This window comes from Parasteatoda tepidariorum, chromosome 6 (genome assembly GCF_982258835.1).
Source record: "Parasteatoda tepidariorum strain Cologne lab strain chromosome 6, Ptep-v5.0, whole genome shotgun sequence".
NCBI classification, from domain to species: Eukaryota; Metazoa; Arthropoda; class Arachnida; order Araneae; family Theridiidae; genus Parasteatoda; species Parasteatoda tepidariorum.
This window is the reverse complement of record NC_141760.1, coordinates 42,210,302-42,230,038: the sequence shown is the minus strand read 5'-3', so window position 1 is coordinate 42,230,038 and position 19,737 is coordinate 42,210,302. Positions and strand designations below refer to the sequence as shown.

Here is a 19,737-nt window from a genome sequence, read left to right as displayed (position 1 = left end):
TTAAAAGTGACCGGTGACCTATCTACGCCAAAATCTTATAATTAAAATGCAATCAATTGGAATTTAAAGATAATTTGTGATTAAAAAGTTATTAATTAATTATTTATTTTTTTACATTTATAAGTTCAAACTTCTTTAAGGGCAAGTTCGGTGGTTAATTTAAATATCTTTAATAATTATTTGTCTTGTGTTGAAAATAACTTAGAATCAATCAGCAAAGATTTGATATCATATATTTGCTCTTTCCTAGAACAAATAATTTGCTTCTCGGGTATATTTTTAGCACATCTAAGAAAAAGTGTTCAAGTAGAAAATCTCAAATAAATTGCCCACAAGGAGCACTTTTCAGCAGCCAAATGACATCTCGTGTAACGAATGGTACATCGTATTTCTTGGTCATTTCTAACATGATCTTTCGTTTCGACAAGAGTACTTTTTCGTGGGTGGAAATATAGCGGGGCGAGTTCGAACTCCTCCCTCAAATGACGTCATGAGATGTGCTCTAAGTGTATGCGCCCAAACATGCTTCCGACGAATGACGGAAAAGTAATTTTTTTTTATATTTCTTTAGAACTTCTTGCTGTGGGGTAAGAGAAACTACATCAACTTTTCTGCCATATAAAAGTAAGGAATTTCGTCGAGAATTTCAAATCGATTTAAAATCATTTGACGGTTACAGGTTTGGGAATAGAAACAATTCTTTCCTGTTTATTTATATCTGTTTGAACTTTAAAATATTTCTTAAAGGTAAGAATTGTTTTGTTAATTATTAGATCATTTTTTAAATAAATATATTTATTGAAATGTTTTTATAATGTTATAGTTTGCAGTTTCGAATTACTTGCGAATGCTGTTTAATAGTTAGATTAATTTGTGAAGGAAAATAATTGTATATTTGTCTTTTAAAAAAGTTAAATAGTTACAAAAATGTTAAAAAGTTCTCTTAAAAAAAAGTTGAAAATTTTATTATTTAATTAATAAGAAATTATGAACGCAATAAACTACCCTACGTGTATAGAAAGTTACATCTCTAATAAATATGAAAAAAAGAAGAAAAAAAAAAAGAAAGAAAATATAAACAAAAAAGCTATTTCAAGCTTTAGAAAATCTTCTTCTGTAAGTGTCAATGTAATTATGTGAATTTTCAGTTACATTTGTGGGCATTACATCCAGTTACATTATTTTCTTCAAATGTATGTAAATATCGACACATGTAAAAATAACTCGAAGAAAAAATGATTCTTTTAAAAAAATTTCCTTGTAGTGTTCGCCTATTTGAATTTTAAACATATTTTATCGGTAGTTTATTTCGAGTTAATAAATTTCTTACTATTCTTTATTCCTACATGTAAAAATCAATATTTCAATCGAAAAAAATATTTCTTCTTTAATATACATAGATTCAGCATGTTATTATATTGATGTAGAATTTCCGTATTTAATCTTAACTTAGCAGAATTTCTTTATTTAAACTTAATGAACTAGGGTTTTTTTTTAAACATATAATTCCTTTTTAAACAAATTAATTGCTTACTTCTTATTATAGGTTGTAAAAGCTTAGAGCGAAAAATATTCCGATGTAAACCAAGAAACAAAACACATAATTTTTTTAAAATCATCAATATTCCTCAATGATCATCAATATCAGGATGTTAAGTAGTGCCTGTACTTTATACTTATATTTAAAATCCTCGTCAAATATTAAATAAAAAAATATACACGTTTGGGGAGCAGAAATTTGCGGAATCCCAAGTGTTGAAACATAGATAAAAAGCATTAAAACCAGTTTTATTACCTGATATAACATGAATGCGTTTTTCATAATTGCCTTTCCATTCCTTTCTTTTTCTTTTGGCATTCAGACAGGGTAAAATTGCAGAGCGTACTTGTTGCATTTGAAAAGAAATCAGGGCATATAAGCCATATTCAATATGCAAAAAACTGCTTCTTTAGTATTGTTCCCAGTCGAGTAGTACTTTACAAGTTTGTGGAATTTTCACAAAAGTGGCGGCATAATGCATATTAACTCTTATTGTTTGCTGTTAAATCACCTAATGCGATCTCATGAAGAATTTGAAAAAGTGGCTTATCGTTAAATTGAACAAAACATCAAACATACGTGGGGACTCAAAACACTCTTATGAACATTTTGCAATAATGTCTCATCATTAACTTGAATGTAGCGTTTTAATCAAACAATCAAAAATTTCATATATATTTATACATTTAATGAAACTTTTCGAGCTATTCAAAAAGGGGAAGCTATATAATAAAGGACTCAGCAAATTTTTAGGTCGTGTAAACCTCTTATCAATATAGTATTTCCCACGAAGAAAAAAGTGGTGGTAAAATTAAAGTATGATATGGCAATGACATTTCTGATAAGTAAATCATAGTTATGATAATAAAAGCAAGAATATGCGGTATTTAAACCATTAATTTGGTAATTGTTTCGTTCATATGGTAACGTTTAGTGGAAATTCTGATTTTCAAAGTTCTTATTTCTACACATTTAACAAAAAATTCGAAACTGAAAAGTTAATTTAACCAAATAAATTACATTTATTTCATTCTTTGAAGATATCATTACAAAATTACTACATTTAGTATTAAAAATCATGGTAATAAAACCACATTTTATTGTTAATTTTACAAAAATCGCTACCAAAGCACTTCAGTCAAAATTTTTAGTGTTCCCTTAGAGCCATGGAGACACGATAACTTGTACCATATTCCGGTACTTAAACCATACTTTTCCCCAATGCATGAATGTGTAAATACTGTATAGATTGTTGTCCCCCATGATTGTATGATAATTATATCTAATTATTTACTTCCATTTCTTGATGTATTTCCAAAGCATTCTACAGAAGAAATAATGAATTCGTTATTCACACAGTTCTGCGTGTAATTATTTATTATATTTATTTACAAACTTTTAATTTTAAGTTTTGAATATGCCAACCAAAACACTATAGGAAATAAGATAAATTTTTTTTCAAAAACAACGAACAAACAATGCAATATGCATTTATAATAGTCTTTAATATTACAATAATACAACAATTGCAATAGTTATTTAGTTTTTGAAACATAATATGACCAGGAAAACTTATAGCACTTTGTTTAAAAATGTGCAATTCAAGTATCAGGCTTGGAAAATTTAATATTAGTTACTTAAAAATAGATGAACCAATTCGCGTGGAGTGATTTTTCGTCATCAAACATTTATATTTAATCAATTATTTATAACTTCTTTAAGTGACATACGTGGCTTTAAATATAAAATTTTTAAGCAGGTCACAATTATGAATTTTCGTTTGAAAGTTAGTCTTGCACTTTTTCAGAAACTTTAATATGGAGTTCATGAAAAAGTTTTGCTGTTAGAACAATTTAATATTTTCAGTGTTATAGTGTTATATTTGCATACTAGTTTCGTTAAAAATTTGGCAGGAAATATAATAATATAATTTTTATATCATTTGTTACGTAATTAAAACGCTCTTTCGACGTTCTATGGCAAATGGCCTTTATAAATTTGTTTTGTACAATAAACCCAGTGAAAACGTTTTATTTTCAAAATTATGCAAAAATCTCAGAGAAATGAGCTAAAATATCATCAGCAAGGATCAGAAATTACCGTTAATTGCTAAATTTTTTCTTTAGTTAATTAGATTTAGTATTTAGCTAAAAATTGAATTTAATGGTTTGTTTTTGGTAGCATAGCTTGAAATCCATCTTTTAAGACAAGCTGAAAATTCCATTTTGTTAAAATTTGTTATATTTTATATGACCTCAACAAGTAATTATAATATAACTAGATGTTAATATATTTCGTATAGCATAATAAGAGTAATTATATTAAACTTAATTTACTCTATCATAGTATGCACACTGTTTTTTACTCTGTACTAATTTTATGTAAAAACATTATTTTATATAATTTATTTGTGATTAGACTGTATATTTATTAATAAATAAATTCATAACTTATCCATTTTAGGATTTATTTTTCTCAACTTCTTAACAATGAAAATCCTTTTTAATTATTGTGATCTTAAAGATTTTACAAACTTTATGTCTTTTTTATGTAATTATATATATATATTTCCCAGTGTTATTAATGACGACTTGACGACTATTTTTATTGGGATCATTAATGATTATTCTTTTTAATGATATTTGCAATAAACTCCGAATAGCCTTGAAAAATTAGTTCCACTAAAAGTTAAGTCATTAAACATTAAGTTAAAAATTTCCATTAATTTGCATATAATAAGAGAAGTTTATGACTATTAATGATCTTTGTTTTCCTTACCATTATTAATGAATATTGAGGATTAATGAATATTGCGATTATTACGAATATATCATTAAAATGAAATTTTACAGCAATTGTTAAGTTCCTTAAGTTATTTTCTTCTCAACTAATAAAGAAGTAAAAGTCTATTGGAGATACAGAAGAATTCATTCTATGTCTTCGTTTGTTATTTCAGCTTATCATTATGTTTGATCGAATCTCTCGAGTTCAATTAGACTAAATAGTTACCATTTGATTATACTCTATAGATCTTTAAGAGTAAAAATGGATAATTCTGATCCTCAATACTATAACTGGGAAATCGGATTTATATTTGGCATAATAAACACATCTGAATTTATAAAAGATCAGATCTGTGCAATCTATGGTATGTTTTGCTTTTCTGCCAGTTTGTCGATTTTATTTAGTTGATAATATACTTTTAAAAGTAAAATATTTTATGTAGGGGCGAAAAAAACAAATTTGACGACTTTTCGCTTTCTGCATGAAATTGACGAACTCTAATTCATTTCAGTAGGTTCTAGTATGGACCCTTGTTCCAACATTCCTATCTTCATTATTCAAATAAAATACACTAATAAAAATAATTAATCAATAACTACCCTAAAACATTTATTGAAAGTGCTCTTTGATTCTATGGTAACTACACTTTTATTACTTATACGGCTGTTTTTCGAAAACTCTGTTAAATGAAATAATGTTTTTTTTCCTTTTTTTTCTTCCGAATAATATGCTATTTTCAAAACTGATGTGAGATTTCGCGCCAGTTACTCATGACTGCTAGGCTGGAGTTTGCCTATTTTAATCCAGCACCCTCTAGGCCTATTCTGAAAAATGTCGCAAAAATGTCAATTCGAAGAAAGGCCACAGTTTTGAGAAAATGAAAAGCGTTTGTGGTCTAATTTGTTAATATTTGAAATTTTTATTCCAATGCTGCATTTTTCTGGCCTCATAAAAATTTGAAAAAAAAAATGAGAATAAGGAATTGATTTTGATAATTTCACTCTAGATGGAAAAATGCCATCTAACTGGTGATTTAAAAAAAAATTATTTATATACTTTTAAAATATTTAAGTTATTTGTTTAATATTAATGTTAGTGTTTGTTAAAATATTTAAGTTATTTGTTTAATATTAATGTTAGTGTTTGTTAAAATATTTAAGTTATTCTGGAGTTCCCCTGTCTTCTGTATTGGATTCAAAATTACAAGGCTACGGAGATGAACATTGGTAGCCGTAAACTCAAAATTTGGGTAGCTGTTCAACGACGGTTATAAAATAAAATGAAACATGAACATTAGTATATATATTTCCGTATACTAGGGTGACCCTTTCTCTCAACTTTTTCAAAGTTTAGATCTCATCTCCTTATCTTATTTCCAATAACAAAAAGAAGATTTGTGCAAAATTTTACATCAATTGGACAACTACGAGGCAACCCTCTTTGACTCTGAAGTATTGAAACTTTTACTCAAAAAATTATTTTTCAGACGTATGATTTTCCTAAGATGGGATTATTTCCAGGCTTATATACTATTAGGTGCAGGTGAATTGGCAATTTTTTTTTGTCTGTGATTTTTATTCTGCCTTTTATTAAGTTTGCTGAATGTTTTCATAGTTTAGCTATGAACATTTTCTATTAGAAACGTGGTTGAGCGACGAATCATTGAACAATATGGCTAAAGTTATGTTGGCACCAGACAAAAATTAAAACGAAATAAATCATCAAAAGAAATATAAATTTATACTATAATGAGCTTTTTCGTTCTTAACGAACCATTTCTGTTTTTTTTTATTTTTATATTTGGTATAAACTATCTTGATGAAAACTATCCTGATATGCTCACTTAGACTATATTGAAACAAAAACGAACAATATAATACGAATGTTCTTTCGAATTTCCGGCAAAAACTCGGACATAACTCCAAAAGCAAGAAATTTATTGTATAACACAGTAGCAATACTAGCAATCATACACGGAAATACAGGCGGGTAAGTGAACCATCACCAAAAACAATAAGGACAATGTTATTTCCAATATCCCTCCGTTATACCTCACTTTACAAGCTGCTGCAAAATTCAAAATTCTCCTAAAAATGAATCAAGACATTACTTTGAGTGGCAAAAATTTATACTCAAAGGACCTGGAAGAAAGTGTAAAAGGTTTTCAACAACATCGATCAATTCATTTTTCAAACAGAATAAATATAGAAACAGGAACGAAAGAAAACAATCCTTACCGCACCGAAACTAATTTATTCTCAGATGGGTCAAAACAAGACAAAGGAGTAGGATATACTTTTTGCAATAACATAGTTAACAGAAAATTTATCTAAGAAAACAGAAATTATATCCTCGAAGCCGAATCACCAGCCATTTCAGAAGTATTAACGTATGCTAATTCAGATCTTGAATCTTAAAATGTAAATATCTGGTCTGGCAGAAAATCTAAAATTCATTGCATATCAGACATTTTAACTTCAAATCCAGAGAAATTCACACCAAACTTCAAATTAATGATAATATGAATTTAAACTAAATCAAAGCACGCAACAATTACATTGGTAATGAACTCACTGATAAATTGACCAAAGTATCCACAACAGAAGTTGCCACAAATTTTTATCCTTTTTCAGCAACAAAAATTAAGAATGATCTCAAAAGAATTACATTAGAAAGATGGCAGCGGGAATAGACTGAAGAAAATACTGGCAGGCGGTTGCATGAAATACATACAGAAATTCATGTAAAAAGCATAAATCTTTTAAAAGAGGAAATGTATTTTCATACCGGTCATGAACCTTTCCCCAAATACCTTAAACGTTTTAACATAATTAATGAAGAAAACTGACCCTGTGGTGAAATAAGCTCTCCAGATCATCACCTAACAAATTGTCCTCTATAGTTTGTCTACGGTAAGAACTTCCCCCACCACAAATTCTGAGGCCGTCTGCTGTTGTGGAAACAAGAATAGCACATTTCAGGGAGGGAAGCTTCTCTTCACACTAGGGCTAACACAATAGATCGAAGAAAAAGATTTCCTTTCTCTCGACGACCCTAGCCAAAAACCTATCCTAAACAGTGACCCCACTTCCCTACTTGAAACAGTTATACCTCGTTACCATAGTCACCGCCACGGGTCTAGACGAATGGCTAGGGGAGTTCTTACTTTAGAAAACCATAACAAGTTCCTGGCTCAGAAGGAAACCATCCCCAGAACAAAACATCAGTTGGAGAAAAAATTTCCTTGCGAATTCTATGCGTTACGAGCCAAAATAAAATAATTCTGCCAAAATTTATGAGATCTAATGAACAATTGTTTAAATTCTGACTAACTGCACATCAACTTAATTTGCCATTAGCGTCAAGTTTTAACAAGCTACTTAATTTTTTGTACTTAATATTCCCCTTACTTTTGTGTTATATATAATTTTGAGTGCCTACTCTCATTTTGTTAAGCGACATGTTACATTTTTACTCTGATTTTGCTAATCACCAAATTTCTTTTGTTTTCTTAAGCGGTTTTTTTTAAAAATTCACTACTTCACTGCATAAAAATTAAATTTTTTTTTCGGTGTCAACATGGTACCTTAGTGTTTCAATTAATCAAAATTCAATAATACTAATAATTATTATTTAATATTTTTCTTGGAGTCATGTACTTTAAAAAGATGTCTCAAAGTCCTTTTTATAATTTCGTAATTTTCAGTCGTTTTTTGTAGTATTTTTCTGCATGGTGTAAGAGTATATATTATTAGTTTTATTTTTAATTCTCAGTGATTTTTGTTTTCAATTTTAATCAGTTTTTTAGCACCTGGTTCGCTTGTCAGTTTTTACCTTACATTCTCTTTCCTGCTTATCCAAACAAACTGAAAAGGGGGTGAAAACTTTTGACTGAAAACTCTATGGTTCAGGGATGCGTCTGGATGTAAAGTAAAAAAGACAAAGTAAAAACACATGAGGATGTTTCACAAACTGGCCTTTAATGTATGAAAAAAATGCCGATTAAATTCAGGAGAAACTTAGCTGTTACTTTATATTTCCTGAAGAATTTTCTTACGAAAAATTGAATGAGACAAAATAAATGACGATTGAACTATTACCTGAAAAGTTAAAGATATTTTTTTGTGTATCAAAAGTAATATTTTTTTTATTTATTATTAATTTGCGCAACTGACATTGTTATGGGCAAAGTGAAATATTTTTTCTGGTAGATTTTTAATCATTAAAAAATAAAGCAAAAAAAAAAATTAAAATTAGTCGAAATTAAAAAATAAATAAATTAATGACTGGAACTAATAGTTTCGAAGCTATAAGGGCTTTACATGTAGACGTGTATAAATCAAAAATTATAATATCCATCCGTATAAGAAACTGACTATTTCTAAACTATCTATCGACTTAATTGTTTTTTCTGTAGGACTTGACATAAAAAATAAATGCGAAGCAGTACCAGGCATGTTTAGATGCGTGAAAATGTCCAAGCATGGATACAAAATTGCAATATCTAAACATAAAACATTAGACTAAACTTCAAACTTCTAAACTTTTAATTGTATTGATATGAAATTGCATTTATTCAATTCAGTGTAATTCAGTACCTCATTTGTATAGATAATAATATTTTAGTTATTTCCTTAGAAAATTTTCAATATCTGACTTTTTTGAAATTCAATTTCTTAGGAACTTTTCAACCATTTTCGCTCGAATTTTGTATTTTGGCATGTACGCAAAAAGTGAAATTAATATTAAGGATGTCCAAGTTTTGCAGCGCTCTCCTGACCAAACTATTCAGACCATATTTCTCAGATTGCGACTCCCCTCTGCTTTCCTCTCTATTAGTCACCCCCTCAAATCAGTGTGATTGAGTCCTAGAATGTGAAGATCCGATAATTAGGTCAAACGTTATTCAGGGTGGTTCGTTTTCTTATGGGCGCACTGTAGGGGAGAGTGGGTTCAATTGTAACATTTTTTACTTAACTATTTTTAACTAACAAAAAATCCAATACATTATTAGTATTAATTGACAGACGAGTAAAGTAGACTATCCTCTACTAGGAAAAAAAACAACCTTATTTTAAATGTTATTATAGTAGTTATTAACAATTTTTGACAGTCGTGCACTTGTTACAACTGTCCCCACTTACGGGGCCAATTGTAACAGTTCATAAATTCAACTAAAACATAGTTAATTATACATATTATCATAGTTGTGATATATTTTTTTATTGATCAAAATAGTAGTGATATTTTAGGAGGAGTAAAAATAATAATGAGCAGAGACCTAAAGGGTTAAACTTTTAACTTTAAGGGGTTAAAAATTTCAATTTATGCTGTGAAAGGTGACAAATAAAATAATGCACATGCAATATAATATAAATGATATAGGAAACTATTGGTGGTTCTTAAAGAGTTAAGTAATGATTTGTAAACATAAGATTATTTATTTTCAGCTGTTACAATCGTCCCTTTACTTATTGTTACAATCGTCCTCAAGACGCCATTTCAGCTTCATTTGTTAAAAAAAATGCCAGTTAATTAACAAAACTAATCTTTTTTTTTTCGAAATGTTAATTAAGGAGTCCACTTACATATTCGATTAATAATTGTTATTTGTTTAAATAAAATTACTTTGTTACAATATAATATTCTAATACCAAAAAAAGTACTTACGTAGCGTGAAAATATCTTTTGTGATGTAACTCTTTCAAAAGTACATAAAAGTGGTTGCCAGCAGGGGTGTACATGTAGATTTATTAAATACACCTTGTGCGCCACCTAGGAACCAAATCTAGAACCCGACACTCGAAATTTTTGCTCTGTTACAATCGTATCCTGTTACAATTGACCCCACTCTCCCCTGCCTATGCATCTGTAGCACAGTATTTATTTTTTCATCAATCGATAAGATATATTTATTTTCAATGTCCTTTTTCACTAGTTAAATTTAATAGTACGCGTTTCGATAATAATACAATTTGTTTCTTGGTGCTATCTAATGGAATTAAATCCCATTTTTCAGCTTTTGATTTTAATGGCACGTGACATAAAACTACAGTCTAAGTAGAAGCTGGTTCAGAAATAAAAAAAAAGATTTAAATGAAGGAACAGGAAACAATTTTTCTTCCAAAAAACTAACGTCACAATTGATAATAACTCGTTGAGTTAGATTAATATTTTTCTCTATCTTCTCCTTTTTATTCCATACTACTTTTTCAAACAAATAATAATGCAATCGATTGATTATGCGACTTCGATTTACAAAAAATAAAAAAAAATAAACGGCCGTTTCATTAAAGAAATAGTTTTTTTTAAAATAAGATAGTACTTGCTGATTTTAGCATTTTTTGTGCATTAAAACTTCGTAGCTTAAGTTTTAGATTCAATATTTTGAACAAAATTACAAGCAAAAAATTGCTAATGCTTAAATCCAATATAGTTTAAGTCATTTAATTTTAAATATAGAGTTATTATGATATTAATGTTATTAAAATCAGACTCAGTTTGTGTTTTTATGAAAGAGGGAATTTTACTTGTAGTGATTTCCTTTCTGAAACTGCTCATAATGTCATTTCAGTTTAAAATAATAGCTTGTACTTATGACTATATATATATTAAAAGTTAAGTGCTTTCCCAAAATTATATTTCAAAAAATTAAAAACAAAAGTGTTTTCAAGGTTGAAACTCCGTTTAATAATTTCTTGTTAATAATTTTCCATTGATGATAACTCTGAATAATAATATTGATGATAACTCTGAATATTTTCGAAGTATCTAACTGCTTTCTTTAGTTTTTTTGAAATACTTAGCCTAAAAACTACTAAGCACACAATTTGAGTTTAAATCTTTTTTGTTCGATCCTGTTGAGTTTTCCTTATTTTTCATTTGGTTCCTTTTCTACATCTTTTATAAAATTTAAATAGTTACAAAGCAAAAGTAAAAACGTCTTATTAAATATTAATTTCTACTTTCCTTCTGCTATGAGCATATTTCTGCTCACATGTCCGCTATAAACATAAATAAAAGTAATTATGTATGAAAATAACTATATTTTTGTTTCAAAGTAAAGTAAAAAATATCACTTTTGTTATTCTTCCAAAATTCGACCGACAAACTATGAAAGGCATCAAGAGAACGAAAACTTACCATAGAATTGTATATTAAAGAATACCATAGAATTATACTTGGGGTGGCAACGAAGTCAAAGTCATGAAAAATCTATGCAGGTATCGACTTCACACAGGAAAAAACTTACGAACTTGCTGCATACGAAAAGATTTATTTCATTAATTATTGCAAGAGCTCTGCATTGTACAAAAGTTTTGCGTATAGCAACGGAAAAAATAGTGGAAACTACAAAGTGGTGTAGTAAAACGCCATACACAACTCTCGGATTTAGTACTTCACTGCGCCAATGTTATCTTACACTACCTAGTGTAAAGTAGCCACTTCCATTTTTGTTATTCAATAATACTAAAAGTTATAATTACTGTGAGATAAGATACGCATAAGAGTCAGTGAAGTTATTTTTATGACACAGTTTGAAATATGAACCATTAATTAAGAATACATGTATACACGAACTCTGTAATGTAATAAGTTTGCAAATGAAACATCTGCAGAGAAAGAATCTTAAGACGAATTCGAACTAGGCTTAACAGATTGAAAGCAGATAGAAATTATACATTATAAAAACAGTTAATACAGTTTTCAGAGATTTGAAAAATTGAAATACAAATATCCTTATTACACAACTAAAAATATATGTACATATTTAAAGGCGAGTTTTTATTTCGTTGATGAATATCAGCGGTGAAAATAACAACAAACTCTCGCCAGCTCATTCCAGATTGTAAGCAAGCTATTTGCAATATTCTGCTTGGCGTTTCTTGAATTCTTGATATTCAAAGTGAACCAACATTGGTGCTTTCAAAAGTGAAAATAATTCTCGTATGGTGAGAAAGCGTGAGAGTTTGGTTTAAGATTATTTGATTTTAAGTGTTTAGATTTAAATTACGTTCTACGCAGAATAAAGTGTTTCTTCACTTAATTTTTTAGGTTGTTCAATATCATATTTTTTTACATTGTTATTTTTGTACATGGTAAGATGCTTCTCGATGCTTTTTATCACCTCTACGAATCTGTCAGTTCAAATTCGGAAAATTCAAAATTATTTTTTATTTTGTTTTACTTTGATTCTTTCGCTATATTAGAAGGATCGAAGGTAATGTCGTTTCGGTGCATTTGATATTTATTATCAAGATTTTATTTTTAATCAATAATATATTCACCCTCGTAAGCAACAACCTTTCAATGCCGGATTGAAACTGAATCAAAAAAAAAAAAAAGAATTGGTTTTTAAGACTAACGGATATTTAATGCACCGAAACGACATTACTTTCTGATCCCCTCAATATTCAGATATTATAAAATTTAAAAGTTTAATTTAACACTCCAATATCTCTTTAAAAAGACATTTTTTTAAAACTCGGAAGCAAAAAAGTTGCTTTCATTTTGTTGCTCCAAAGTTTTGTTAAAAAATTTGTGCACTCATGAGAATTTTATAAGAACCTCAAAAACCTCAATAAAATAAATTTTGCTTCCTGAAATTTTATTTACAATAAACAATAAAAATAATGAACTATATTTCATTTTCCAGACAAGCAAAAATACAACATTTTTAATATATTTCCAAATAATGTATAAGTTTAATTAAATGCGAGCATGATAGTTTTTAATAATATTAATAATGAACTACTCTGTATTTTTTTCTTCACTGTTTTTCCGATATCTAAACTGATTTATGAAACACTCTTTTTATTATGTTCAGAATTTTCTTGTTTGTTTTGGCAAAACATTTCACTTTTGAGATTGCTGATTTTTAACCTTTGCAAAATTTAAGTAGTCATGAAATTTCAAAAATCAATTTTAACACTATTGCTACTAAAAATGCATTTCTGCCTTTGAAAAGTTTGCGTACAACAAATTAACATTCGAAAATAATCTACAGCTTACTCACGTTGGAGGGATGTTGCGGCATTTATTCTTTGAAGTAGAAATATTCATATGTGCTTCCTAATTCAAGTAAAATATGATAAGAAAATCTTAGCAAATATGACCGACTGATTGTGAATTACTTCTTTCATTAATATTCCATTAGGGTGAAAAGTTTTAGTTTCTCTTTATTTTAGGAATTAGAAACTTAACCACATGTATACTGATGTATTGTAACGATATAAATTATTTTCATCTCAAATGCATGAATATAATTATTCAGTGTACTTGTAAATATATCTTACGTCAAAAATTATGATTTAGTTGTTCGGCATCCTCTCCGCGAAATTATTCTTTCCTATTTTACAATTTTTATTTTTATCTCCACGTTATTTATTTATCTTTATTGAAATTGCCCTTAAAATAATGCTAGGTATTTTAAATATTTTTAAAACTTCCGATTCTACATGGGAATATGTATTTTTAGAGCTTATTTTTAAGCATTTTTCGGGAAATAATTTTGCTTAAAGGAAAAACTAGAGTTTAAAGAATTTTTTTAATAAATTAAAATAACAAACGACGTTATTTTTAAAAGTTAGTTTATCAGTGCATATTGCATTATTTTATATACAAATATAGCTCAAGTTTAACTAACGTTGTTTTTATATTTGCGCCATTTTGACTAAAATGCATTTATACAATAATTTGTAGTTTTTCAGATTAATTTTTAAAGTTATATTTTAGGTTTATAATACTAAAGTTTAGAACATGATTCATACTAATTTTGTAATGCTAGTTAATAAAATAGTTATGTTAACTAAAACAGCATTTAAGTTAAGTAGAGGGTCTTGATTATACTTTACTTTGAATTTTGAAAAAATAAATGCATTTAAAATAAAAAAGGATCAATAAATTCTTTAAAAAGTTAGTTTGGCTAAAATTTGCTAAATTCAGTTTTTGATAATTTTAGATTTGCTCATAAAATATTACAAAAACTAAAAGGATGGTAATATTTTTTTAAATTTTCTAGAAGTTTAGATGCTTTTAAAAATAGTAAATAACTATTAAAAATGATTTAGCTTAAAACCATTTTCAGTTTTCATAACAACGAGAAAGGAGAAAAAAAAAGAAACAGTAGAAGAAAAACCACATTGGTCAAGAGGGATAAATCAGGGTAAAATGCATTTCCGCACGTTATGAAGATACTGCAAGAAACTACCATGAGAAACTAGTGCCGTCAATAAAAGAATCAGAATTCGTATGAATAAAACAAGATTCCAGAGCATCGAGATGAGCTCATGCATTTTACCCTGATTTGACCATCTCGATCACTGCAGTTTTTATTGTTCTGTTTTTTATTTTCTCTCCTTCGGCTGCCGTGGTTTTTCTAGTTTTGTTTTTCATCTTCATTTTTCCATTTTAAGTTGCCAACTTAACGTTTAATATTTCAAATCACTTTTGTTTCTTCTCATTCAACAAGTCTTCAAAATGGGTGACTGTTTTTGAGCGCTTGAAGCAGGTTGACTGATATTTCATATTTGCATATTTTTGAATCGAATGAAGTTTCTAATCAAGTAATATAGTACCGTTTCAGTTTCTTAGGGTTACTTATTTTGAACATAGTTCATAGTTAAGGCTAATTAATTAGTAGAATTACATAGTTCATAGTTACAGCTAATTAATAAATATATAAAAAATCAAAACCTCTGGGGGTACTGAATTAGAGATTGATCGTTCTCTATCTCAGGTCAAAATTGCGATCTGGAGATGAATGAAAGATGTGTGAATGAGTCTTCCCTGGGAAACGGGCTGCGAGACTGAATTATTCATATGTGTGTGGTATTCTTGGCCATAGATGGCGCCACTGTAAAACTTGAAGCGCACTCTCTGCCTTAAAAACTAGCTTGATTTCAAGTAGGCTTGCTGATATTGGCCAGTGGCATATGTAACAATAACAACAATTAGTATAAATCTCGTGGATCACTTGAACAATAAATATCGTAGCTGAGTGCGTGCAAACTCTGGATCATTTAATCAAAAATAACTCACAGTATTTATTTTTTAATTTTTCTTAGCATATATTTTGGTTTTCATCGCAATTTATTACAAAAACTTTTTGATATTTTAATAGTGGTGATAAATGCTACATTTAATCTTGAAGGAACACTATTTCATCATCTTTATTTTCTGTTCAACGCGAATGTACAAAATGTAATTGTTTCAGATGAGTAAAACTTGTCTTAGGATAATAAAAGTGTGATAAACTATATTAAAAAATAAAGAGAAATGCAACATATAATTTTAATAGTAAAAGTATGGAAATAAATTTGGTCTTCAAGTTCTCCAACCATATTTTGAGCATGGTTCAATTTAATTTACGAAGCAATGTGAATCAATATTTCCACTGATTTTTTAAAAAGTCATGAATAATACATAAGCAACTTTGAAACAATTCTTAAATGTTTTGACTTCTTGAATTTATTTTTGATGTTGCCTACTCTTAGAATCTTGGGAATCAGAAAAATCTATTGTAAATGCATTGTCTGAAAGTTTATATTAAAATTTGTTCGAATAGGTTTTTCTTTTTGAATCAGAACCTTTGTCACTTATAAAAATGTCATAAATAATGAGACATTATTATCTAATTTTAATTTTTGTGTAAAATTAATTTTTGTGTGAAATTATTTTTAAAGTGATAAATCTAATAATTATGAGTAGGAAATACTTTTATAATGTAAAAAAAACAAAAACAAAGAAATAAAAAACTATTATAGGAATATTTAAAATGCTAAATATATCTTAATGCTTAATGCTAAGTGGCTCAATATGGCTAAGCATTTGCCTCATTTATTAAAGTTTCTCATTAGTATCATTGAGTAGTTCTGGATTAAGATTTCACTAATGTCTTAACAATTTTTAATTGGTGAACTGTATGAATTGATGCTTTATAATTCCCATTTTTATTTTTTATTGCTTAAAATGTATCGCAGTGAAGTTCTGGAATTCATATTAAAAGCGTTTAATTTCTTAAACTTTTATTTACAAGCCCATCATTTATGACGAATTGGGAATTGATGCTCTCACAATAAATCAAGATACTATATTAAAAAATAATGAACTTCCCGTTGAACTTTGTTAATGTTAAATAATGTGAAATTCTAAAGATCTCTGAATTTTTACTAAAGAAAACTAGTTTATAGAGATTTTGCTTGAAAAAAAAAATAGTGATGATTTTGAGATAGATAATGGGGGAAATAAGATTCCACGTTAGAAAAACACTGAAAATCCCTTTTTGTATCTTTTAAAATTTGGCGTTTATTTTATAAGTTTGAAAATGCGTACCTGAATTATAAGTACAAGCTTTTAATTTATCGAGTGTTTATTTAAAAATTAAGTTGATGTTTACATTTTATAAGACTATTAAAGCCTATTGAGAAGAAATGAAATAGTTATTTTTACATTTATAATGATTGCTTTTTAAATAACTTAAAAAAACTGTAATTTTACACCGTCGATAAAAAATAAATAAATTATATTTTAGCGTTATTTAAATTTACAGAAGACGTTTTTCCAATGTTTTTGATATGTTAAAAAGAAATATCTTTTGAAACAATTTAATTATTGATTAAAAAATATAATTAAAATTATACGAATTTATTTCACAATGACTAACAGTAATTTTTTTTACTTCAATGTCAATGTAGTAATTCTTTTCAAAATTATTCATAAACTTTGAAAAAATTCAGTAGAATTTAATTGCAACTAAGCAAAAAAGAATTTTTTAAAAAACTTTTTTAAAAGTAATTACACATTTCAAATTTTGGATCTTTTTTATATCCCAAATGAAATGAATAATGTTTTCTTCTGATCGAAAACTAAATTAATACTAAAAATATTTCCGAATAAGAGTAAACTAAATATCTGTATAATATGTATATTCAATTTTTTATTTCAAATTCTTAAAAACGGCATATGTAAACTAAAAAAAAATTAATTTAATTTAGTTTAATTAGTTATTTGTATAAATTATTTTATTAAGGTTATTTATTAAGGTATAAAAGAAGGACTATGAAAGAAGGATTATTTTTTATCTTTAAATTTCATTTCTTGTCTTCTAACTTCAACCAATGTATTATTAAATTATCGACCAATGTAATATTAAATGAAATTTTTTCTGTTCATTTATTTGTTATTCGGATTTAAATTTAAATTTTTTGAGCACAGAACAATAAGATTTGAACTCTCAAATTAAATAACTCATTGCCATAGCTGTCATCTTACATTCGATCAATTTCTTAGCTTTCTCGCCTTTTTTTCTGTTATTTTCTACTGTCCCTGCGAAATCAATTGAAGAATGGCAGAAAAAGAAAAATGTGGTTTGCTATGCTTAATTTACTAAACGAAGTAATTTACTTTTAATCGAATTTCAAAATGAGTTACTATGTTTATCAAGAGATGATGACAACTGGAGAAAAATTTACTAATCACTGTTTTCTGCTACTTCAAACCATTTCAATTGAAATATTTGTAGGGGCAATCAGGAGTTTTATGTTCGCAGCGCCATCTGTTAACGATTTTTTAAAATTATTTCAAAACTGATAATTAAATAAACAAGTTTCCTAAGCAGAAAGCAGCAAACGGTATTTTTTATATATCCTCGTGACATTTTTTAATAAATTATTCAAACTGTCGGTTAAGAAACACAAAAAATAACTTGTTTCAGAAATAAAGTGATTCAAACATAATTTATTACAGGGAAAATATTGAAAAATTTGTCTTGGCAATTTTCTCCGTTTTAAGTTATTCTCTTTTTATTTAAATATAAAACTATTCCGAGGACACTTGTTTAATTTTTTAAAATTTTGGCTGTTTATGTAAAATAAAAAAGCGTATTAAAAGAGTATATGAATTAAAAATGTGTATTATTATTTTCATGTAAAATAAACATTATTCAACTTATTAAGCGATTCGTTTTATTATATTATTGTAAACCAAATGACATGCAACAAAGGCGCATCTTCCCCCCAAAAATTGTATTTATTCTTCCATTATATATTTTTCATCGTTTTATTTATTTTGGATTCCCTTTTTATTTCGAGATATGTAGAAATTGTTCCAGAGAAAAACACAAAAATGTTTTTAACGCCCTAACCAATGTTGCGGGTGTGACATGTACACAAACTGAATTGGCCATCAGTTCAAATATTTTAAAGCATACAAATACAAATCTGCAAGTTGAAAAAAATAATTTTTACTCGTTGCGGGTGTGACATGAAAAGAGCATTCATCTTTCTCTTTCAGTACGAAAACTCAAAATTCTGTGAATTATAACAATTGTGTGGACTGTGTTTTTTTATGTCAGACAATAATATTTAAATAATTAAACAAGTAATCTATGAAAAAGTTAAATTACTTTCTCAATTCTTGTCTAAAGAAGTTTTCGTTGCGAGCGCGACTTGTATGACCACCGAAATAATGACACATATAAATATTCGCAAAGCACATTTTTTTTAAAATTAATATATTAATGAATGATACAGTAATTCTATAAAAAGGTATAAATATTAATTTTCTTTACTTCTTTTTCTGCTGTTGTCGCTGTAATTGTTTTTCCTTTTCTTTTGCCAAGTGTTTGCTTTTGTCTCTTCACCTCTCTTTTATAGATATTTTGCATATTTAAGGGGTTTTTCTGTAATCTTTTCCCAAGGATTTCGTGACAGTTCAGTGCCATTCTCTCTTCTGAAAAAGAAATTAATATATAAATTGATTAAATATAGCACTAAATGTTCAAAAAATCATATTTAATAATTTGTAAATAATTTAATATTTTAATATTAGAAAAAGTTAAATGTTAAATTTCGCTTAGTTTCAAACTCAATATCTATATATTTAATGCTAACTATATAAACACTTAAATAGCAGTTTCAATGATCCTATTTTTTCTTATTCCTTCCTTTTGCTTAAGTTAAGTAAACATAGAAAAGAAATCTGTTGATAATATCATATTTATTTTAAAAAAAAAAAATGCTATAAAATAAAATTATACATGTATATTTAAAAACAAAATTTTTTTAAAAAACTTTTTTTCAATAGAATTTTTATTTTTTGACTAATTTATTAATTCATATTATTTACAAAAATGTTACAATAAAGGAGTAACCTTAACTTTTCTAGAAACAAATCATTGATAATAAATAGCAATTTTAATTTTTTTTTGGTATTACAATTCTATCATGAAAAAAATAAAATAAAAATTTAAATCCAGTTCTATTGTATTTTTTTAAAACCCAAAGTTGCTGATGTTTCTAAAAATTTGATTAACACAGATTCTTGTGTCATGAAAAAAGGCATTTGAAGATAAGGCGAATTTGAAAGTTTATATTTTCGAAATTATTCAATCGCAAAATGTTGTGGTTGCTTCT

At 27.4% G+C, this 19,737-nt stretch overlaps 1 protein-coding gene across 2 annotated transcripts in view; it reads left to right on the top strand.

Annotated features, from left to right (window-relative positions):
• Window positions 1–522: 522 nt before the first annotated feature.
• LOC107454415 (uncharacterized) overlaps window positions 523–19,737 on the top strand; it is a 68,584-nt gene continuing 49,369 nt past the window's right edge. Inside the window, exon 1 of one of the 2 annotated variants that reach the window (XM_016071610.4) lies at window positions 523–624. The gene's annotated coding sequence lies outside the window, so the exon portion shown is untranslated. Of the gene's footprint in view, window positions 748–19,737 lie in introns of both variants that reach the window. The other variant, XM_016071608.4, reaches the window with a different exon arrangement.